At 38.1% G+C, this 25,187-nt stretch overlaps 1 protein-coding gene across 1 annotated transcript in view; it reads left to right on the top strand.

Annotated features, from left to right (window-relative positions):
• CenG1A (Centaurin gamma 1A) overlaps positions 1 to 25,187 on the top strand; it is a 751,861-nt gene that overhangs the window by 537,257 nt on the left and 189,417 nt on the right. The window lies entirely within an intron of this gene.

Below are 25,187 nucleotides of genomic sequence, written 5' to 3'. Positions count from 1 at the left end.
TATACAGACGAGTAAAGAACCAGTTTTCGACCTTCAAAGGTATTTGTAATTGGATGGAATTATGCGTTCACGTGTGCCTCCTGGCTGACCGCATTTACATTCGCCCCCTTTCATAAAGCTAGAGTCCCATCAATGATGGAGAGCTTCTTTGTGAGAACTTTTCAAGTGAGGCTATTAACAGTTTTCAGACGGAGATAGAATTTTTAATCAACCGAATCAGAGGAAATCAGCGTACTATCTTTAAGGAGGGTTTTTTTCTGTATATACCTTGTCATGTCATTGAGACATTCATTATTTCACACGTATTCTTATCCTTGGCCAGCTGTCATCACCCCGAAATTGGTCATCTTTATACGATCAAAACAGAGAAGGCCATCACATCCTTCCAGATAAGAATCTATCGAAGTAAACTCACGAATCTTGTTGCACTTTTTATGTTTCCCCCTCAAATACCACAAAATTGTGCAATGCCCGCCTTTAGAATCGCCATGAAAAGAGTTACAAGGGATAAGTCGAGAGTTTAGTGTCAAACAATGCTAACTACAAAATCATTTTGTAGTTAACCAAGGAAAAAGTCATTTGACATTTTCTTGGTTTGCCGGAAATGTTCTTACAGCCCAAGCTAACTTATAAAGTACTAATCAGAGAAATATAGCTCTATAGCATTATATGCATTATTATTTGTATAAGTAAAACTAAAATTATCTAAAAAAATGCAATTTTGTAGTTAACGTTGTCTGACACTAAACCCTCGAAGTATTCGTTGATCTTTTCATCATTGTCCAGTTTAACCATTTTGTGTCAACTATTCAGATATACATACATTGCGTATAGTTTTTGTAGAGAATACACAAGGATATACACACACAGAGCAATCAGCGTAGCAACAATACAGATTTTTATTTCGTTTTGCATATGTATATCCTATTTGATGTAGCATTCTTCTACCATCTTGATGGTCTGGGTTCAGATCTCCCACGGTCTTAATCGAAGAAATAAATAAAATATTAAAAAACCTCCGAGATTTCTCCCCATTTTTACCTTTTGTTTTATGCCCCACAAACAGGAAACAGAAATACTGATCAAGGTACGGGTTTTAAAGTGGTGACTTGAGTTGCCTTGGAGCTAACTCAATTTTTTCCCCGTCACATGCGCAAGCACAATTGCTTCACAAACCGATCGCCTACAACGCGAAGGAATCGCTAACATGCGCTTCTAGTCCGCAACAGCAGCTGTTTACCCGGTAAGAGAAGATATTAAATAAAGGCCTGTGTATGTGCACCAATTCGTGCACATACATACACAGGATGTTTAATGTCTCTTAGAACTTTTCTTTGGCTTGCTTACGTTGTTGTTGTTACGTAATGGTAACGTAAACAACTATTCTGATCAAAAAGAGCACCGACATAAAAAAAAAAAAAAAGTTTCAACAGCCAGCTGCCAGTCTCTTTTTAATGTTGTACACCTCTCTCCTTCGCTCCCCCCCCCACAAACGGCCACTAGAAGCTTTGACGCTGAGCGTTGCCTGTCGACCTTTGCGACTTCGTACAGCTCCTGCCTTCTAACCGTATTTCCTCCCCTCTCTCCCCCAGGCTACAGCAACGGAAACAGGTGTGTAGCGGTGACTGCGAACGCGTTTTTATCTCCGACCTTGATAGGGAATGTACCGAAGATCCTTTCAGGAGCGTTGCTTATTCGCTTACTTTGAGAGTTGTCTTATCTTTGTGTGATAGTAGAAATCAGCTACTGAAAGTGCGACGAATTTATTCCTCTCCGAGAAAAAATCTTTACTGTAATTTTTTTATTTCCTAGCTTTTTCATTCACTAAAGCACTTTGGAAGTAGCTACATCTCGATTTGTGCTTTACATCATATAAAAATAATTAAACATTTTCAGATATAAATATTTTTAATTGTTTTAAAATGTCTCTTTTGTTGTACTTTGTTTTTTAGGGATTATATGAAGTATTTATTGACATAAAAAACTAAATTATATGTTAAGTAATAAATTAATTATACTAAAAAAAACTAGTTCACGGATCCCTCTTCGTTACTGATTCAATACCAGGTAACCTTGTAATAGTCATGCAGCATTAGGTTTCGGTGAAATCAAAGCGCATCAGAAATATGTATTGATTAGCATGCTACAAGCCAGCCCTTCCTGTAGGATCTTCCATGCTTCCATGCTGTCCATTACAGCATGGAAGCATGCAAGGATCCTGTAAGATCCTGTAGGATCTTCCATGCTGTAATGGACAACACTTGAGAGTTATCGTTTGAAAAGATATGGACTTGAGTCCGTTGCATGACCGGAGTGATTTATTCTTCTTGATGATCAAGTTTGTTGATTTTCTCGCAAATTAGGCAACCAGACTATAGATAACTCAATTTTCAGACACGATTTGCTGACGTCCCACGGTCCCAGTTACCTGGGCGATTATTCAAAATCAGTATCTTTATTATTATTATTTATTCAGGTAAAGGAAAGGTTACAGCCATCCCTAGACACATCTAAATGCTAGGAGGGTAAACACAACTATAACAGATTAAAACTATATATATATTGGGTAATGTAAAAGATACAGAGATCCAGTCAGTAAATTAATTACAGTAGACTAAGACAGAAAAATGTTCAACATAAATGCTCTAAATGCATTCAGCACCAACCAAGAAGAGTGCGGGGATGACAGAAGGTTGCTGTAGGCTGTCCGGAACAGGAGAAGGAGTGGAGATTATCCTCCAACACTGAAGCCCATGGCAAGTGAAGGTGAATTGGAAGTTTTAAAATTGTAAGATTGCGTTAAGTAGAAACAACAGCTTTGGATCTGTAGTCTTTGTCCACGCAAATCGTGTCAGGGTTGATATTTAGGTTATTCAAGAATCCTGTCGAGTTTGCTGGGAACATATGACTGAGAGAGCTGATTTGGTTGAGGGCAGGTCGGATCATATATGTTTGCTGGTTAGATATTCTTCCGTTATTCTTCAGGCAGGATGATAAGGCTGTCGATGTTGATAGCATCTAGTCTACCCGAAATAAGCTTAGAGAGAATAATTATATTGCGAGTAATGATGATTTCTTTCCAAGGGATCATATCGTGCAGCGTGTGTAGTATAGCCCTGGAGATAGTAAGGGGATGTCCTGAAGTCCTATTGAGGGATCGTAGAAGCCAATACTCAAGCCCAATAACTGCTGTAGGTTGGTTGGAGGGGCAGAGCATCAGATTTCCGATGCGTAGAGAGCCACAGGTAGCACATAAGTTTGGACAAGTCAGTTATTAGCTTGTTATTGCCGTAACCCACCAGCTACTGTCTAGCTGACCAAAGGACTGCCAAGAATTTGTTTCTTGCTTCCTTGAAGTGCTCCTCAAAAGACAGGTTCGAATCCTAGACCAACCCGAGGTCCTTGCAAAAGTTAACATGTTTCATTTAATGTCCATTTATGGAGACGTGCATTGAGTTTATTCTTCTTGTTGTAAGCGTCATCCGGGCAAATTTTTCGGCATTTAGCTCACGACCACTGTATTGAAGAAAGGTGTTTATCTCAGAGATTTGTTTTGTTGCAGCTCTTTGAACAGAGATCGCCCGTTCTGGCCGATCCGAATGTGAAGAGCTTCAGATCGTCGGCATACGATATTTGTTTGGAAATTTGCCAGCAGAGGTTCCAGTGCTGCTGCTAATAGCGTCGCTGACAAAACGCTGCCCTGTGGAACGCCCTCTAAAAGATCGTGAGAGACCATTGTGCTGAACAAGGATCTGCCTTTCCTGCAAAATTTTATTGAGTATAGTGAGGAGGTTATCGGAGATCCTGAAGTAGTTCTACAGGATGTAAAGTAAATATGTGATGGAAATCCTATCATATGCAGATTTAACGTCGAGAAAAATTATGTCGAGCTGTGTTTTAGTATTGAAAACTTCCTGTATGTGAAAGAGAGTTTGAAGGAGGCCGGTGGTAGTAGATCTCACAGAGACAACCGTGTGTGAAGGTGGCAAGGTCATGATGAAAACAGTGCTCAATAAGTTGAGTTAGAATTGTCTTTTCAAAAACTTTAAGGAGTGAAGAGCCCACTGAGATAGAACAAAAATCCTTCGCAGCTTTAAGCCTCGAATTATTTGTAATGAATTTGACGCAGTAGTGTGTCCAAATTAGGGAGACAGAAGATGTTCGAAAAATTTCATTAAATACGTGTAAAAGAACATCCACAATGAAGACACAGGATACTTTAATGACAAACGAAGGATGTCCATAAGCCCCGACGGTAGCTTTGTTTGATAGCTCATTAATTACTTTCATCAGATTCTCCTTCGTGATATTGAGTGTTGACAGGAGAGTCAAATCGTGTAATGGGATAGAGAGGGGACGATTAGATTCCTCGTTTACGTGACTCTCGCCAAAGGTATTGTCCGTCCATTCAATGAAAAGGCTTTCATCCATTTGATTATATTTTTAACGCTTTGCAAATACATTGTTTTAATTTCCACAAAGTTTCAGAAGAAGAGAAAGAATTCTGCAGGATAAGAACTATAACAAAAATGTTGATTCATCAATGTGCATATTAGATTTTAGTATTAATGTGAAAGTCTGTGAATGCAGTGTGTTCTCAATATTACTGTGTAATGCTATGCTGCTTCCATTCCTCCATGGGAAGTCCAGTTGTATAAGCTGTGCTGATGATATCAGGCTGTTAATAACCATTCAAACATGATCTCTGAATTTCTTTCTTTCTTTTCTTTTTTTTTTTTTTCCTGAAAGTTTTGAAAACCCTTGAATTTTTTTGTATTTAGTATTTATCTAAAACTTAGACTTTCCAATGAAATAAAATCAGGATCAAATGTGTTTCCATTCTTGATAAACTTTACTCTGGACACAGTTTTTATCTCTCGAGTGTGTGACTCGATTGGCTGCATTTCCCTCTTCCCCGTCATTCTTTCCCCCACGTGCGCTCGAACACAGACACAAAAGGTCACCCGTTGCAAGTCCAAGCTGCTTTCTTCTACATTATCTGTAAAATTCTTTCCTCGCCCATCCCGATCGTCGGTAACTGTAAGATTGTATTGATCTTGATCTGTTCTCTATCAAAATGCCATACAAGACGCAGGTTGTTCAATCTGCCTTTTTAAATTCATACTAGTCTTATTTTCCACATCTGTTCCCCTTTGTCACTTATTTCCCCTTCAGCATTGGCTGCTCTTTGCTGCGTTTCCTTTGCACTAATTTTATTGTTAATTTTCAAGAGAATACAGTTGTGAAGGTGATCAACGTGATTTTGGTGTTTGATTTTTGAAAATGAAATTTCTTGTGGATCGAGCGAATGTCCTCTTCAGTTTTGCATATAATTAAATATATGTAGCCGCTTGGCTGTCCTAGGGGTGGCATAGTTGAATAAACGGATTTTTCATTCATGTTAACTCTTTCTGGTCTGCAAGGCCGTCTGTTATAATGCTTTCTCAACTGTTTAATTGTGAAAACTATTCTCTGTTATCTATGTACTTTGCGTGCCTCATGCCGATTACTACTTCATCCTGTACTGTATTGTAACTGATAATGTATTGGTTTATAAAATAAACTGATCTTTATCTTCCCTGTTCTCTTTTAACACTCTCTTTCGTGTGTTGCATCTTGTCTTGTAATAAATACCAATACATATATAGCACTCCAGCCTCTATTAGAGCCTGCCGGGAATTATCCTAATCCATATGTAAATTCCCCTTAGTTGTAACGTCACATTGTCAATTAGTATGATGTTCTTGAACGCACTTACGTTTATGTAATTTATTCACTCTAATTGGTTAAACTGATCTGTTAAAGCGTTTCGCACATTCGTTGGCTTCCCTCCTATGTAATGAAATTATATCCCCTTTCCTGATTTATAGCAGACCTCCTTAATGTCTTTTCCCGACGTTTTCTTGCACTGAAATGAATAAAATAAAATAAAAATAAAAGTGTTATTTAATTACAGAGTAAGTTACATATTTTGAGTTGCAGCCCTCTAATGACACAACACATGCGCTCCTCTTGTATGAGACTTCATCGTTCTAGTTTAACCTTTTATGAACAGGATGCTATCAATTATCGCCTCACACTGTATCTCGTGTCTCTCGTCCCTCTTATTCACCATGGACCGTTCCAGTGTCATTTTCTCCAGACCATTGATTAGCGACCACCGAAGTCATCATCACCTCGGCACAGTATTTGACAGCTGGTACTCTGTGGTGTTGAGTGATGCTGCTGCCACTTGCACATAGGTGGGGGTACAACATCAAGGTCATTAAAACACCCCGCCAGGCATGTAGGGAAAATGTAACCGATGGAATGTGTAGCAGAAGCTATTTATTAAGTAGCAGATATTACTTACCTGCATTTCCTTAAAGACCAAGGAACTTTCCCACATACAATTTACACTTCCCGATATTCCGGAAGTGGTTTAGCTATAGTTCATTTGGATCTAAATAAAGTCGAAGTGGTTTTATTTCTGTATATATTTGACTTGGAAATATAAATTACTGAACTTTTCCTCATTATTAAAAATATTCGTGTTATAAAAGTTGCTCCTTCAGGTTTTATGAAACGTTTAATTTCCGTGTCTCACTATTTGTTTGCTTTTGAGGAAAAAATAAATAAATAAAAACATTTAATAATACGAACAAAAGAGTGGTATTTGGCTTGCAGTATTCTGTTATTATTATTATAAATTATTTTATGCCGGTGGTTTCAATTTACAAGCAATCCATAAAACGGTCACCGTAGCTGAGTCTATTTTATTATTATTATCTGTTTATTTCTCTTTCGAGACACCCATAGACAGCACCTGGCTAGAGGGTGTGGTTACATTATAGTATTTATAAGCATGTTTACATGAACTTATTTACAAAATTTGGAGATGAAAAAACACAGAATATGTGGTTAATGAATTAATTGTTAAGTTGGTTTAATTAATTGCGAATGGTTGTTAAATGCTAAATATTATTATATAAATTATTAAATTAGTCTTCTTATTATATTTATACTTGCCGATACACGTTACCAAAGATTTCTGTCCTATACATTTTGTCTGTACATAGTTTCTCTGGATCTATATTTAAATTATTAAAATAATTCACAGTATTTGCTGGGAAAAATCTCCCCAGAGAGTCCAATTGAGTCAGTTGGCACTTGAGACTTGGTTCTTCCCTCTTTATTATCGGTCGTATCATCCGGGGGCGAGTGATCACGTTTCCCACTTTCGGCGAATCTATTCTCTCCGTTAGTAGCTTTGCCAGAGTTAAGATGTTTCTGGTTGTGATGATATACTTCCAGGGTGTGATGTCCAGATTGGCAGACAAGACCGCTCTTGAGATGGTAAACGGTTTCCCGGCAATCTTGTTTAGCCATCTCAGGAGCCAGTATTCTACTCCTAAGAAGGCCTTGATATTGCTCTCAGGGGCTGATGACCAGATAGTCGATGCGTACAACGGAATCGGTGTAACGCATTTAAGGATGTTTTGAATTATAAGATGAGGGCTTCGGAGACCGGTGAGTTCTTGTCTAGTGCTCCACAGTGCTGCGTATGTCTTTTTCCTAATGTGTTCGAAGTGAGGTATGAAGTTTAATCCTTCATCCCACTTAAGGCCAAGGTCAACATGTGCGGGGGAATTTTGGATTCTGGTATTGTTCACAAAAATCGTAATTTCATTTTTCTTCTTTTTGTTGGTGAAGGTCATTTGGGCAGTTTTCTTTTCATTAAGTTTCAGGCCAATGTAGTGCAGATATTCTTCTAGCTTCTTGATTGCCTTGTTTGCTTCCTCTGATAGATGGGGTGCAGTTTCTTGTTCTTTAGATGTTACAAAAAATTTCAAATCGTCAGCATATGTAATAAATTGTTCACAGTTTTGAGCTAAAAATGGGGCTAGTGCTATTGCAAAGAAGGTGGCAGACAATACGCCCCCTTGAGGTACTCCCCTGGAGATACAGTAAGATGCTGTTTGTTTCCGTTTATTGCGATAATTTGTCTTTCTTGAAGGGTGTTAGTGAGAATGCTTAAAGTGCTTCCTGAAATGAGGAAATACTCCTTGAGGATTACTGTTATAGCTGGGATTGAGACGTTGTCGAAGGCTGCTGCAACATCCAGAAAAACGATGTCCAACTGTTGTTTATTATTTAAAGCTAACTGTATTCGGAGTAGAGTCTCCATTAAATTAGTAATAGTCGACCTTCGAGGAAGCACAGAATGTAAGTATTCTGGCCTGTCCCCAAAGCAGTGCTGATTGATGGTGCTCAGGATTGCTTTTTCAAATATTTTTTGCAGAGAGCATCCGATTGCGATGGGCCTGAAATCTTTACTGGTTTTAGGATTGCTTATTTTTGGAACTGGTTTTACGTAATATCTCTTCCATTTTACCGGGATAACCCCCTCACTTAGTATTCGCTGGAAGAGGTGGTGGAGCGGTTCGATTATGTAAGCGCTACATATTTTTATCATGAATAGCGGGAACTGGTCCGGCCCGATCGTTGCTTTACTGCGGAGCGAGTTAATAGCTTCCTTTAAGTTTTCCCTGCTGATATTAATTTCACGTAATATGTTTTAGCTCTAGTTTGGTTAGTGCCAGTGGGATCCGTCAGTTTTTCAATCATTTTCTGCATCTCGCGGATGTTTTCCTCACAATTTTTCTGCTTTTCATTCAAAGGCTTTCCGAATGTGACTTCTGTCCACTCTCTAAACAGCTGTTCCGTCATTTCTTTTTTGTTGTTTTTCTCGCTAACTTTTCTCTTTTCCTTTTTTAATTTTTCCTTCATAACCTCAAAGTATGCTTGTCTTTTCAGTCGAATGAACTGTGCCCTTTCGCGTTTGTACATAGTCCGATCAGTCGGGTGCCCAGTTCTTTTCCACTTTCGGTAGAGCTTTTGCTTCTTTTTAAACATAACTTTTACTTGTGGAGTGAACCAAGAGTTCTCTCCGTCGGAGATCTTTAATACTTTTGCTGCTCCTAGACGGGCGATCTGCAAGAGTAAACTCGAAATCTCATCTATGGCTTCTTCAGTGGACATCTTATGTAGACTTTGAAAGTTATATTGCGCTAAGCATTGCAATATGACCTCGCATTTGATATATTTTGTGGAAAATATCAAATTTTATTCATTACTCTGATGTGTGTGTCGCAGTTCTGATCGGCAGTCTGTCTTCGAAGAGCAACTTCCATTGAAAGCGCAGAGTGGTCAACTCTGCGCTTTCAATGGAAGCGCAGAGTTGACAAGCGCATTTTGTCAACTCCTCTAACCCGTGGCCGTCCCAGAGTACAGAGAATTTATTTTTATTTTATTTTTAAGAATTGTGCAAAAGGGGGGGGGGGGAAAGTATTAACTTACATTAATGTATTTGCTTACACCCTAAACAGACGAATTAGTCAGATATAAATAGTGAGATATGACTAAATATATATGGAATAGATCAATGTAGTCGTCTGTAATAATTACTGCGTCTTTTGTAATATACTTTGGCAAGAAAAACCGTGGAATTCTCTTAACTTTCCTCCTAAAATTATCTTAACTTTCCTAAAATTCTCTGTAATTCATCTAAACTTCATTGCCAAAAGTAACAGGATACTTGATTTTTCAAAGAAACTTTTCTTGATACAATAATAACGTGTTGACCACCTTTAGCCTTAATATATTGTGCACACTGTATCGGCATCTGTAGAGTTTTAGCCAATTTTTGATAACAGAAGGGCGGTATGAGGTCCATTTCTTTCAGCACAGCAGTCAGTTCACTTAACTGATTTGAGAAGAGCCGACCGGGCTAGCCGGTCGGCTCTTCTCAAATCAGTTAAGGTTGCCTGCTGGCAACCCAAAGGTCGCGTGTTCGAATCCCGCCTCGGCCTTGGATCAAAGTACTGCAAAAATCTTGGGAGGTGCATTATGGCCACAGAAGCCGATGCGCCATCAACTACCAAAAAAAAAAAAAAAAAATTTGTGAAGATAATTCATGTCTTCAAACCAAGTAACTACATACTGAGCAGTATGACATGGTGGAGTCATGCTGAAAAAGAAGAACCCCTCACCTTTCTACTCCCCACAGTGTAGGAAGAGCGGATTTGTCAGGAATGTCATTCATTGTTCCAGGAACAACGATCAGTGGTCCAAGTTCAAACCACGAGAAATAGTCCGGACGGTGATGGCTCCTCCTCCAGACTTCACCGTTGGGACCGCGCACTCTAGTAAATAACATTTTCCAGGTATCTGCCAGGTCCGAACATAACTATCTGATCGGAAAATTGGTATAACGCAATTTATCACCCGGTAACGCAACTTTCTAACTTTCAAGGAACCAGTTGTGATTCGATTACAAGCGGCTTTGGCTTGTAATCGGATACCTGCACCAAGCAAGTTTTGACTTCCCTGGTGCGGATGCTTGGTTTGTGTGCTGCAGTTCTTCCTTGAAATCTGGTGATATTCAGCTCCTTACTCATCTCCCATTTACTAATATCAGTTCCTTTGGCTTCCTTGAACTCTTTACTGATATTATCCGACGAGGGCTGATGAAATCCACGCACCAATAGTATGAGCGCCCTCTGGTCTCTTTCCGCCATTTCTGTGGTCTTCTCGAACATTTCCTGGCTGTAGCAGCACCATGGCGTTTCTATTTGATGATTACGTCAGCCACTGATCTACGGTGTCGCAGTTTTGCAGCAGTGACAAATAGATTGCAAATATATCATCCTGTGATGACTCCACGCTAGAAATGGATAAGCTCAACGCCTAGACCCATCTACAGTATTTTGTTGATGATCTACTTGCTTTTAACACGAACTCAGTTCTTTTATACCTATTTATGATACTTGGGAAAGAAGCGGATATGATTCATTTCTCTACCCCCTCTAATTCTCAGTGGTGTCGGATAGTTTTGCCAGTATTGTCAATGTATATAGGCTTTTTGCGGACCCTAGGTTTCCCCCCCCCCTTCCCATATTCCGCTGAGTCGTCTGTTTTGAGGCAAAAGCCCAAGGCCTGTCGTTTGTGTGTAATGTTTTGTTTATGTGCAGTGCAGTGTATTGTTATGTTGAAGTGTCGGTGCAACTAGCATTCTAACAGCCAGGGAGCAATGAACATCAGGTCAGTCGCCCCCTGACTTCTAACACTGGCAGCTTGGAGGTGCACAAGATTCTGTTTGCTCGGGTTGGGCTGTCCCAAAACCAACCTATATTAGCCAATATAGTATAGATCTGGAAGTAGACGAAGGGGCATTTACAAATTTAGCTGGGGCAGGAAAGTAAGTACTGTACTTCCAGCGGTATCGCGTTACTTGCGCCGCAAAGGATATTAAGTTCAAATTTTTGAGGACTAAACACTTTCAAGCTTTTTTCGCACTAAGGACTGATGAAAGAGTACAAATAGATACTGTTGATATATTTAATATTCCGTTGTATTTTGTTTTCGTGTTCTTTTCTATTGCAATATATACACATTTTTACAAAAATACTGGAACTAATTATCGGGTTTTTTAAAATTGTTTTTCTATTTACATTTATAATACTATTTCTTTATTAACTTAAACAGATATCACAGTATTAAATAATGTAAGTAGTAATAATAATAATAGTAAGTAATGTTAGTAATAGCAGAGTCCAAAGGAATATTAAAAATCAACATTTAATACAATATTTATTTGATAACTAAAGTGATCAGGGATAGAGGATTGTACAATAGGCAGACACAATAATGGTATTTCTTAGAGCATTATTTACATTAGGAAGCTACTTACATCAGTGCAAAATTGATACATGAAAAAAATAATCGATGTTGTTTCATTTGTCTGTGTTCAAAAGGCTATTAAGAACGGTTGTCAGTTTTTTGAAGGACACTTGTCAATGACCCAATCCATTCACAATAAAAATGAAATTTGAAGATACTGATTGAAACGAAAGTCTTCACCAGTATCTGGAAACAAATTCAACGGTTGTGCCTCACAGAACAGTATATGAACAGTAAAGTGATTCGAATGCATATCCGGATATGCAATCGCTTACAAACCGGAATAAAACATTGAAATGGAATGGTTGACTATTATGGACTGCCCGGAAAGCGGGCAATCCATTATAGTCAACCATTCAAAACAATCATTAGATTCTACGATAAAATCTAAGAATCTAATGATTATTTTATGATTTAGTGGCTCTAGAATGAAAAAATTCCAATTAACACGTGTAACTTCTTTTGTCTTCGACATCGAATTAACAACGACATCATTGAAGAATGAATTACAAGAAAAAGTCACAAAAGACGATGGGGAATTTAAAGAGCATCAATTACAGAGGCGAGACCTGGAAAAAGTTAAAAAAAAAAAAAAATCAAATGAAATATTTAAAACAAGTTGACAAGCAGACCACCGTTAAAGATTTAAACCACTGCCGTATAATGATTAATTTCGTAATAAATTGTTTTTGAAAATTCAACTATAATCAGAGCCGCCGTAGCCTAGTGGTCAGGCGCGCGGATGCATAAGTACAGAACACGTGCCTTGAGTGACCGGGGTTCAAGCCCGTGACTGCTAAATACGGTGCCGTTTCTTGTATTCTGTGTATCTTGTAAACTCCTGACCGTTTGGTCGTCACGGAGTATAAACAGAGAATTTATTTATTTTATATTTGAGGATGCGTGTTATTAACGTTGAGTTGATATAATGATTATATGTATGTTTCTAAAACGCATATGAAAGTTCTTTAATGCTTTATAATTAGCATTGGCATTAGTAGTGGCATATGATGCTAGAAAACAAGCTTATACAGCATCAGCCAAAAAAAAAAAAAAAAAAAACACCACAACACTTCCACCTATCCATTAACATTCAGCTTACTTAATCCATTCAAGGCCTTAAACATCTCAATCAGCTCACTCCACAGGTGCCTATTCTCCAGACGCAATTTGCAGAACTGAAGCTCTTTCAAGTTAAGAGCACTTTTGTTCCCTTCTCTAATCTATTTGCGCCTCTCTGCACCTGTCCCAGCAGATCCACATCCTTCCTAAAGCGAGGCCTCCAGACCTGTATACAGTACTCAAGATGCAGAATAACCATGGCCTTGTACAAAGGGATAATCACCTCCTTATCCCTGCTAGTAAAGTTTCTGTATATTATTGACAATACTCCATGAGCTGTCCTGTCAGTCTGCACTGCTCAGAAAATTTCATATTTGACTGCACAATACCTCATGTTGTTTTACATTTTCCACTACCCTGAGTGTACTACCACACAGTTGATAAGCTACTGTGGGATTATTGCTACCCATATGCAGTACCTTGCATTTTGTAAATGTAAAACTTCAACTGCCATTTCTCAGCCCACCGACCCAATTTTTCTAGATCTTGTTGCAGTAGCTCACCCTGATTACTGTCATTAACCACCCTGCCAAGTTGCCAACCTTTGTATCATCTGCAAACTTAGACTCCCGACCCAAGAAAACGCACGCCTACACCTAGGGTGGCTCAAAAAATGAGCACCACCCTTATTGTAAATGAGTGAAATGTTTTTAAACGTTTTTCTTTTTTTTTTTTGGCTGGTTTTCTATAAGCTTGATTCCTTGTATCACTGCTAATATTAATATGCAATATCTAATTGGTAACAAAGAGTGGAATTGCAATTAATAATTGAAACCATCCACATTACATAACCAGTAGCGCATTTTGTACATACGAGTATATTACATCTGTATTCAAAGTGACTTAAGAGAAATAAATAAGAGTATAAATCATTATAGCACTGTAAAAGTGTATTATTTCCTATATTTTGGGTGTGTGTGTGTGTGTGTGTGTGTGTGTGTGTGTGTGTGTGTGTGTGTGTGTGTGTGTGTGTGTGTGTGTGTGTGTGTGTGTGATTATTGCATTTTGATCCATTGCGAAAAGAGAGTTGGGATTAAAATGAATTAAGCGTGAAATGTTACGTTATGTATAACATTTCTTAACGACTTTAATTAACCACGTCCAGATGAGGTAGGTAGTTCGCGAGGTATTTTGTCTTGCCGAATTGCCTTGCTCAAACGCACTTTCAATTGTAAAAGCTGTTGCTTGTTTGGGCTGTCTAGGGACCCGCTGCTGCCATCGGAAGAAGCGTATGTGATGTATCACTCTCTCTCTCTCTCTCTCTCTCTCTCTCTCTCTCTCTCTCTCTCTCTCTCTCTCTTAATTAATATACGAATAAAAGGCATTGGCCCCATTTTTAATTGTCTTTGCGATTGATTTCTTGCATCGTCTGTCACACTCCATTAGTGGTTTTGTTAAATATATGTTGTTTATAATTGCCATAAGAATCGGTTTACCGTGATAGTCTATAACCATAGCATGCTTTTTCTTTTTCTTAATTAAAGAGCGCTGTAAGGGGGGGGAACAATTTTTTCCCACCTCCTTTTCCATCCATTTTGGCCATTTCTTTTGCTGTACATTCTCCATGTAAATGTGTTAGCAGCTTCAGGATAAATCCCTTACACACTTCCCATAACGCATTCTTATTCCGCGGTGAGCGGTACACATACATTTCAGTGGGTCAAGCCTGCATGACTATTAAATACGATAATGTGCTCCCCGACTTGTGAATTCCCCCTGACCTTCTATGGTCATCCCGGAGATTATAAACAGAAAATTGATCAATTAATAAAAATAGTTGTTTGCAGTTAATAGAGGACTTCTCAACTGTAAATATATTAGTGACTTCAGGATAAATCCTTTAAACATTTCGCATAACGCATTCTTATCTCACATCATATGCAGTTAACAGAATTCTGTTGACTGCAGTCTCTGCAGTTAACAGAATTCAATACGCGTCTCCGTTCACTATAGGTCCCCTCCCACCATCTTGAAATTGAAGCGTTCACCAGATTTCTTTGAACACTATTCATTTTATAACATCATGGTCATTGTTTCCTGTGGTGTCGTATTCTTGATATTGCCCAGATACTTGATGAGAATCAGTTGAGTCCCTTATATCCTGTCTGGCATGCTGAAATAAATAATAGTCACCCAGGTAGTATGACTGACTGCCATAAATAGGCAGTTATATCGCTTGATGATTGAATTTGCATAAAGTGATATTTATCAAACTCATTGCGGTCGTTATATTTGTAACACAATGTGTCATTTTATCTTGAACACTAATGATTAATCACCAACCAGATTCGGCTTCTTCCTGGGCTTCATCACATTTTGTAAACGTTCTGATAACCTTCAGGCTGCTTTTGATAAGAAGTATAACCCCTGCAGTCAGCCCTTATCACCGGAGTGGCGCCAATCCCTCAAGTTAACCCTACACAATCTTCTGTCCAAAACTCGGATTTCTCTTTTCTGAAAGACCAGAATATATTTGTAATTTGAAAGGATTGGCAGATTCACTGGAATTGCAAATACAATACGTTACCGCTAAATGCGGTAATATTCTTGTGTTCGCTATCATGTAAACCCTTCTGACCCCATGTGGCCGTCCCGGATTATAAATATAAAATTTATTTATATTTTTAAACCACGCTGTTTGAATACCCTTTATTGGGAATTGAATTTTTTCTGAGATAATTTCTGGAACGCCATGCAAGCAAACTGTCCTACTCGTTTTCAAGTTTTTTTTTTTTTTTTTTTTCCTTTAACCGTTATCACTAGAAAACCAAATATTCGAAAGGAGAGAAGCCCTTTTTCTTTTATCTAATGAGAGCGAACACAAAGAATGTCTAAAAGAACCACTATCAACCAATCTGTTAGTGAAACACTGTCTGTTCTACCAAGGGTAGTTGTAGAAATGTCAGTTGTTTTTCAGAATCCTACACGCCACAAATCAATTCTGACAAGAAGGCATGCAATCACTAAGATGTCTAAAATGTGTTGAGACATCTGCGCTGCAAGACCACACGAAACCTTACCTTTCACTAATGGTGTCAAAAATCGATCCTGCGATAAAAGTAGAGAGTCTGGTGAATGCTACAGTTCACGAGAAAAGCAGGTAAGGTCTCCAGAATTCTTGAATGGATAAACGTCGTTTATTCGGGTAAAGCTTCATGTGAAGTATGGCTTTACTGAAAACAGAGCCCGAATTGGTACCGAAAAGAACTCCCGGTGGATGTGAACTGTTGGAAGTTTTATAGAAAACTTTCGGTCTTCATCGTCAAAGAAACCCGGGGTATATTTTGTTAGGAAATTCTACGTTTCCTAATAGAGCCGGAATTCCAGAAAATTTTAAAAAATGCAGAAACAAGTGATATAAGCTAATTTTTAAGTGGCTTCTTTTGGGTGCATAATGTCCGTAAATACGTGCATTGCGAATTCGCGGGAATGATGGGCCACAAAACGATTTGTATTCATTTCTCCCATTGAACTAGTAAATTCATTCAAGGATTTTCGGCATAATTGACAGACTTCCTATAACCCTTGCCACTGATACTAATTAAAATAATCGATACCAGAGAAAGGTAATGGTATACAAAATTTATAAATACCTAAAATTTTTTAATCAGTTGAGTTCGCCGTTTTTTTTTTTTTTTTTTTTTTTTCTGTGAAGCTTTCAGTTGAATCATAAAACGCTGGTTTTCGGCGCAGGTAGTTTTAAGGGTAGTGCCATTCTATACAGTACTTGGAAAATGCAATCTTGATACTCTTTTCTAACCTTGAGCATTTCACAGTTAGGTTTGAATTTTGTAGAAGAGAAGGATCTCTGCAGATGAGCTAGTGCTGGGACGTTGGTGGTTAACTGAGTAAGTCATATCATATGTGAGTTTGAATTTTGTGCATTTCAGGAAAAAGGCCAATTAGACGGCCTCATATAGCGCTGCAACTCCAGAATATTACTTTTACGCATATCTTTGTAAAGCATACAGATTATCTGGGTCTCCTTGTTTTTCTTCTGGAATTTTTGTTTCCAAGTACTGTAATTAACCGATATCTTAAAAATTTGAGTTTTGAGAAATCATTAAACCTGTGGATAATAATAATAAAAAAAAAAAAAAAAAAATCTGTTATGATGACTCTTTTCTTCTAGAATGTGAAATGCTACATATATACGTTCTGTTTCTCTTTCTTTGGAAAGGTCATTATACTTTTAAATGGTTGCTTACTTTATTCCAGTAGTTCCCAAACTTTTTTTTTTTTTTTTTTTGCCACCGTCCCCTTGTTTCCATAAACTCATCTCCAATGTCCCCCGCCATATAAAGAGCATTATTCAGAGTAGTGGTTTTCACGACCCACTAAGGAAGGTAATAACACAGTAAAATTCAAAACAGTAACAATTAATTGCACATTTATTCAAAATGCAATTGAAACTTTTTTAGTTTAATTCGACAAAATTCATGAACTTGATCCAGGGATACTGATACCAGTTTTTCAGGCTGATAGTCATTCAGCAAGGGTCTAGGATACCACATTTAGTAACTACTTCACTGTTCAATGAATTCTTAATGTGATGGATGGCCATGATGAAGCGATACCAATTTTCCAATGTCTGGTTTAAAGTCACTTAGCAGGAGCCATTAATCATCACCGGTAATCTGGAGTAGACACTAAAACCATCATAAAATAATTCTATATAACTTACTAAACACGCAGAAACCTTCAAACTACCATAGATGTGCGGTAACTAATTTATAAGAAAATCGATAACTATTACCAATAATTGGCTATTTTGTGACACCAAATCGTAAATACAAAGTGACCAAAGGAAATAGCTTTGAAAGCGATAAGAGCAGTAAAGCTTTAAATACGAAGCGAGGAAGGTGTTCCACCTTAGGCTCCAGCCTGGTCAATCGGAAATAAGTGATCAACGCGATCAGGGGGCCCACCTCCCACAGGGCTCCCATTCCGCCCCCATACCTCTTATCTCCCCATCCCCCTAGGTAATCACACTGACCTCAGGGGGGGCCTTATTACTTGTAATGAAATCAATCTGTGCGGAGGAATACTGAAGGAAAATAAAATGCAAAACAAATTAAAGCAGATATTGTGTAGCTCAGTTTTTTTCCCTTAATCCTATTAGTCAGTATTCTCAACAATAGAATTCTGTAAACATTTCATTGTTTATATTTATGCTCCGGCATGACCACATATAGTTCAGAGGAGTTTACAGTTAATCAATTTTGACAGGAATCGAAATGGAAAGTTTTGCAAAACGGAATTTTTGTTGTAAACTATCTTATTTTTAATAATGTGTACATGAAATTACCAATACATGTGACGATCCGGAATGGAGTTCCTGTGCGCTCCATTCCGAGTCCCGATATTCTTAATATAATGATTGAATGAAAAAGTTCCATTATACTCCACAGATTTATTATAATTCATTAAATAATTAGGCTGACTAGAAATGCGCAACTTTGAAAGGCATGATCGTAGCCCAGTAGGCAACGTGCAAGTACAGTTAACCTTGCTGGGATTCGCTCCATATCACTTGATACAACAATATTCTTGTAGTATTCTCTATTTGTGTGCTCCTTTTATTATCCGGAGCATAAACAGGTTTTTTTTTTTTTTTTTTTAATTAGAAGAAAAATGTTCTGTTCATACTCTGGCGCGACCTCATCGATCAGAAAAATTTGCAACTAGTCATTTAGGAAGATTATCATTAATCGTATATTGTGATCAGCTGGATTCCAACCACTTTCAGTTCAAACGCATGTACTACTGTACTTTTGCGTTGGTTACTCGGCTGCATCTGGCCGTTTGCTTGTCACAGAATATGTAAATGTTTGAGTTTATTGGTAAGTGGTGCCCTCTAGTGGTAAATTCAATAAGTGGTTTGAACACAATGGTGTTTACACTGTTTTGTGTAGAAACGCTTCGTTAAACTGTTATTATTATTATTATTATTATTATTATTGTGCAAGGAGGCCTGAGGCTTATGCTGCACTAGCCAAAAAAAAAAAAAAAAAATGTCTGAATTACCCCGAGAGAGAGAGAGAGAGAGAGAGAGAGAGAGAGAGAGAGAGAGAGAGAGAGAAGGAAGAGAATTACCAAGAAAGAGAAGAATGATGATATCCAGCCCAGGACCCTGGGTCTGCTAAACCCATACTCACCAGATGTGAGCCCCCCTGAGGTTATTTGTAGCGTTACTGAAGTGTAACTCGAGTTTAAAGTAAAAATTTGACGGCAGATATTCTTAAGTAGATCGATAATTAACAGAAAAGTGTGCGAGAACGCTTTAATGCATTTTATTGTGTACAGAAAGCAAATACAGTACTAATAATCCTGGAAAATCGAATCTGTAAAACTCACTTTTGGCACTTTGATTTAAAACTTCAAAACATCTAATTTATCCATCTCGACAAAAAAATTTTAAAAATGTTTCCCTACAACATTCACATAAAACAGTTCCTGACAAAGGTTGACAGACTCGCTCCTGTGACTATTATCACAATTTTTGGAACAGGTCAGCACTTATTCACCATTCAGTTCACCTGTGAAGAAACGGGCTCGTTAATAAATAGATTGTGGAAGGTCTCCTTAAAAAAAAAAAAAAAAATGCTTAGCATGGTGCAATGCTTCATTTGATAAAATTATCGGATCAATCTTTCATAACTACACTGTGAGTGTAAACCATCACTTGTAAGTCTCCAGCAACATGCTAGAGAAGCAACAAGAGGAAGCAATACTCGATCTGATTACCAGCAGTGATTCAGCATGCATATATCCAATTCTATTAAGGCAGCAAAGGAGGTAAGCAAACCCTTAGCCATAATTATGAGGGCATCCTTGGAACCGGGAGAGGTCGCTGTGGACTGGATATGTGGAAATATATCCCCAATTAACAAAGGGGGATTCTTCCTCTTGCTCAGACTACATACATGAGGGGGCATAAATTTAAATCAAGGAAGGATGGTTGCAGAATAGATGTGCGGAAGTTTGCCTTTAGCCAGCAGGCGGTTGATTGGCTGATGGTGTATAAGCTTGCTTTCTTCCATCATTTGCTAAAACTATTTACAGCTGCTTTAGTGTTTATAAGTATCTCAAGAGACTACTGATCTATTCTCTGGCTGATTAATATTCTGTGTAACGAAAAACAAAAGCACATTTCATTCATACCCAAACTGCCAAAAAAATACGAACCTCTGTATTAAAACACAGTCACAGACAGAAGAAATGCAAATAGATGCCAAGAAAACTGTGACGTTGAGTGTAAAGACTGCAGAGACTGTTCGACTGTAATAATCCGAAGCCAGGATGGGGAAAATGCCCATCTATCAGACTTTGAAAAAGATCTTATCGTGAGTGCACGTTTAGCAGGAACCACTATTCAAGAAACGAAAGACATAACTGATTTCCCAAAAGCATTCATCTCAAAGGTGTTTAATGACCGGAAGCCAAGCGGTTCTTCCACATTTTAAAGGCGTAAATGTGGAAGAAAAACAATACTTCAAGAGTGATGCCGTCGTACTCTAAGGAGGACTTTAGCAAAATGGGACATTCAGTGTGCAGCAAATAATATCTGAATTCAATCAAGTCCAGAACTTTCCTATTTTAACTCGTACCATGCACAGGAAATTGAAAAAATTGGGTATTGACAGTCGCCTGCCTATTCGGAAGCCACAGTGGAACAATGGAAGAAAGTTATGTGGTCAGACGAATACTGATGGCAGGCAGAGAACGTGGCGAGACCTCACGAAGCGATGGATCTTTCTTGCCTTGTTAAGATTATCTAAGAATCTGCAGGTGGTATTATGGTATGGAGTGTAATATGGCCTAAGTAGTCATTGCACTTAAAACCCCATCAACAACAATTATGGTATGGGGAATGTTTTGTTGGCACGGACTGGTTCCGTTGTTACCAATGGAAGATCGAATGTCATCTAGCGAGTACCTGAATTTTGTATAAATTTTACTGCACCTTTCAATGTTGCACTTTTATTCCGAAGGTGATAGCCACCTTATGGATGACAATGCAACAGCGCATCGTAACAAAATGGTTCGGAGAACATGACTCGGATTTCCACCATCATCCCTGGGCCCCCACATTCATCTGATTTCAATTCTATTGAGAATGCGTGGGATATTCGGAAAGGAATAGCTCTCTGCAGCTGTTCCTCTTCCTTCAATTTTGGGGCAGCTACAAGATATTTTGCTGGAAGAATGGTTACAATTAGACTAAAATGCACTAAAACACCTTATAGAAGCTTCATGCCGCGCCGTACTTGCTGTTACTCGAAACAAAGGCTGCCTGATTCGAAACTGTGTAAAGGTTCGTATTTTTTTGGCTAGTGTGTGTATTTGAACAATAATAATATGCGAATATACTCTAAAATATAAATTTAAAAGATGTCATATACGAATAAGGCCAACTGAGGTCTTTTCTTTCCCTTCCCTGAGATTATTACCCTTCCCCTTTCGCCTGGTGGAGCTTATGTTCACCTTCAAATACTGCCCCCCCACACTCCGCCTCTTTTTTTTTTTTAACTTGGCCTCCATCCAGGAAGCTCAGGAGGACCCTGGCGAAGACCATCCTGAGAATAATGGGAAGCCTGGCTTACCTCCTAGCAGTGTTGTGTATGGGCAACGTATGGTTCCACAAGGGGGCTCTGCGGCAAAAGCCAGAACATACAACAGAACCCAACACAACACTTTACATATACAACGCACAATGATCACTTCGCAGGTGCCTACTGTCCAGGCGCTGCAATTTGCAGAACTTAAGCCTTTCTTGGTAAGAGCATCCCTTTGTTCCCCTCACCAGTCTTGTTGCCCTTCTTTGTACTCGTTCTAGCAACTCTACATCATTCCTAAAATGAGGCCTCCAGATCTTGTACACAGTACTCTAGGTGTGGCCTGACCATTGCCTTGTATAACGGGATAATCACCTCCCTGTCCCTGCTAGCAAAATTCCTATATAACATTGACAAAACTCCATGACCTGCCCTGGCAGCCCGTCTGCACTGCTCAGCGAACTTCATATTTGACTGCACAATTACCCCCAGGTCTTCTTCACTTTCCACCTCCCTGAATGTAATACCACACAGTTGGTACATTTCTCTTCGGCTATTGCTACCCATATGCAGTACTTTGCATTTGTCAATGTTAAACTTCAGTTGCCACTTCTCAGCCCATTTTCCCAACTTATCTAGATCCAGGTGGAGTAGCATACTGTCTTTACTGTCGTTAACAACCCTGCCAACCTTTGTATCATATGCAAACTTGGACGTTAAACCTGATATACCTTCATCAATATCATTGATAAATACTGAAAACAACAATGGGCCCAACACCGAACCCTGGGGAACTCCACTAATAATTTGTCTACGAAGAGCAGTGTCCATTGATTACCACTCTCCGTCGTCTCCCACTCAACCATCCCTTTATCCATTGTAGCAACTTACCCTTAATGCCATACCTCTCCAATTTGTGCAGCAGTCTTCCATGTGCAACAGTATCAAAAGCTTTCCTGAAATCCAAGTATATGATATCAAAATTATTTTTGGCATTCAGTTCCTTTGTGACTACATCATAGTATCCAATCAAATTGGTCAGACCATACCTCCCTTTAACAAACCCATTCTGTGTCTTAACTATTATTGCAGTCTTGTCTAGATGATCCTGCAATGCTTCTTTAACCAGTGATTCCATTATTTTCCCTGGAACACAAGTTAAACTAACAGGTCTGTAGTTACTTGTGTTACCTTTTGAACCCCCTTTGTGAATTGGTGATACGTTTGCACCTCTAGTCCATGGGGGACCTCCCCCGAGTCCAAGGAAGCTCTCATAATTATGGCTAAGGGTTTGCTTACTTTCTTTGCTGCCTCCTTTTATATAACTGGATAGATCCCGTCCACCCCAGATGCCTTCCTTATGTTTAACTTCAACAATTTCTCCACCACTTTGCTCTCAGTTATTTTAAAATCACTTAGCTCCCTTTTAGCGTTTGATAAACTTCTGGCACTCCCCTCATTGATTGACTCCTCATGTGTGAATGTAGGTGCAAAATACTCATTTAGTTTATTAGCTACCTGAGCATGATCATCAATAGTCAACCCATCTATATTAAGTGGTCCAATCTGATTCAGCCCTTTCCTTCTAAAGTTTACAAGTAAAGAACTCTTTGCTGTTTTTCTTTGCATCCTTTGTCAAAGATTTCTCGTAATCTGCCTTCGCCTGCCTAACCTCCTGTTCCTTTCGTGTTTTGTGTTCCTTGGAAATTTTATACGTATTATTTTGTTTTATGATGCGTTTGCACTGTCTTGTACGTTATTTTATTTTATTATTTTGTGTTTTGTGTTCCGTGGAAATTTTATTACGTATTATTTATTATTATAAATATAAAAAAATATTATTAAACATGAAGCGTTTGTCTTCTATGGTTTTTTTTTTTTTTTTTAGTTATTATGTTTTGCAGTTTTTACATCTTACGTTTTGGTTTTTTTTTTTTTTTTTTTTTTTTATCCATGATAATTATGAACCTCTGGTGTAGAGGTGACACCAGAGATTCATAATTATCATCTTTCCTTTTTCCAAGAAATGCATTCACAATTGCTTTAAGCGATCGCTAAGCTGCTAGTTCAGTATCCTGTAGCTTTCTTTCAAATACATATTTGTTGAGGCCTAATGAAAATTCCTTCTTTCAGTTTTGCACCTATTAAATTGGGAAACACTTCCGTTAGGTAGCAGAATCCACTTTCTTCTTTATTCAGAGCCTTAACAAAATTCTTTATTAATTCAAGCTTTATTTGCAAAGGTGGAAGAGGAACCTTTTTTTTTTTTTCGTTCAACCAATGGAACATATTTAGCATTACCTGGTAAAAATCCTCTTTGTTCTCCCAGCGCTGCACAATATAATATTTTTCTGTTTCACGACTGTCCCATAAATATAGAAAACAACAGTATTTTGTGAAACCTCCTTGCAGACCAGTGATTAATCTAATTGCCATAAGATCAGCACAGACATTCCAAGCAAAGTCATGGTACTTTATTGCACTGATGATCTTGGACATACTTTCATGTTTCTTTAAGTCAACAGCATGAAGTAGACGAACTGATGGGAATGCATTTCCATTGTGCGGCAAAACTGCCTTTAAACTTAATTATAAGGCAACAATAAATATACTCCATTCATTAAGGATTGTGTTCAGTGCCCAGTTTGTCTAGATTTAGAAGACCACTAATATCTTTAGAGAAACAAATACCGTCTTCCGTAACAAAATATTTTTAAAACACTTTGTGACGTTTTCAATATACAAATTTATGCAAACAATAAAACCAGTTTTGTTTATTGGCTAGAAAATATACAGGGTGTCCATAAATATCACGTGCACTCTTAAAAGCAACTTTCTATCTACAAGTGGTAACATCAAACTGTAAGCAGTACTGTAATTTCCGCTTCAAGTAACTTCCACTGTTTTAACCTAGAATCGAGGAGTTCCGAGGCGCATTATAATTTTTGAATGGTAGTCCAAATCTGTTGAAGTGGACGGCCCAGAAAAGTGTGCAACAGAAAAAATCCTCTCAATATCCATCACGACTTTCTTTATCCCTGATCTGGGGGATCTGGTATCGGAAGATCTTCATTGTGTAGGATAGGCCTTATTGCAGAAGATCTGTTAGGATATTTGATGCTGTGCTTGCTTTTTGCATGATATTTTTGTAATGCAAAAATAGCAGTTGCCAATATAGTTGTGTGATCTCGCCACACCATATGAACAGCAAAAGACATCCTTTTAATTTTCCCGTTAGCCACATCAGATTTATGGTGCCCTGTAATACTACTAGTGATGGTCATAATTGTAATAATCGATTATGAATTTTTTATAATCAGAAAAAGCGTTTTTTTTTTAAAATTTCATAATCAGTTATTTTAATAATAGAAATAATTGGTCATGAATTATTCTATTATGCCCATCACCAGGTAATACTGCACATACGTGGAACCTCAGGTTTTGTGCTGATCACCAATCTTGCAACCAAAGTACAAAGAATATGCACGTTTAGTAATACAGTACTGTAGATTTTTTCCTTCTGAGATTTTGTTGTGAACTGTCCACACATGTAGCAGAAATTGTCTGAAATTTAGATGATGGCACATTTAGGTTTTTAAGTGAAAATGCGTTATGGAGCATGCTCTTTTTATATTGCATATGAGAACAAAATGGGCACTGTTTATGAGTGTTATTTATTTATTATTATTATTATTTATTTTTTTATTTTCTGTTTAAATCAGTGTTGCTGCCTTTATTGTCTTCATCATTATTACAGTTCCTAAGAGACTTTCCTTCTTGCTTTAT

This window comes from Mastigoproctus giganteus, chromosome 1 (assembly GCF_048544385.1).
Source record: "Mastigoproctus giganteus isolate SK-2022 chromosome 1, ASM4854438v1, whole genome shotgun sequence".
NCBI lineage: Eukaryota > Metazoa > Arthropoda > Arachnida > Uropygi > Thelyphonidae > Mastigoproctus > Mastigoproctus giganteus.
This window is presented reverse-complemented; position numbering and strand designations above follow the sequence as displayed.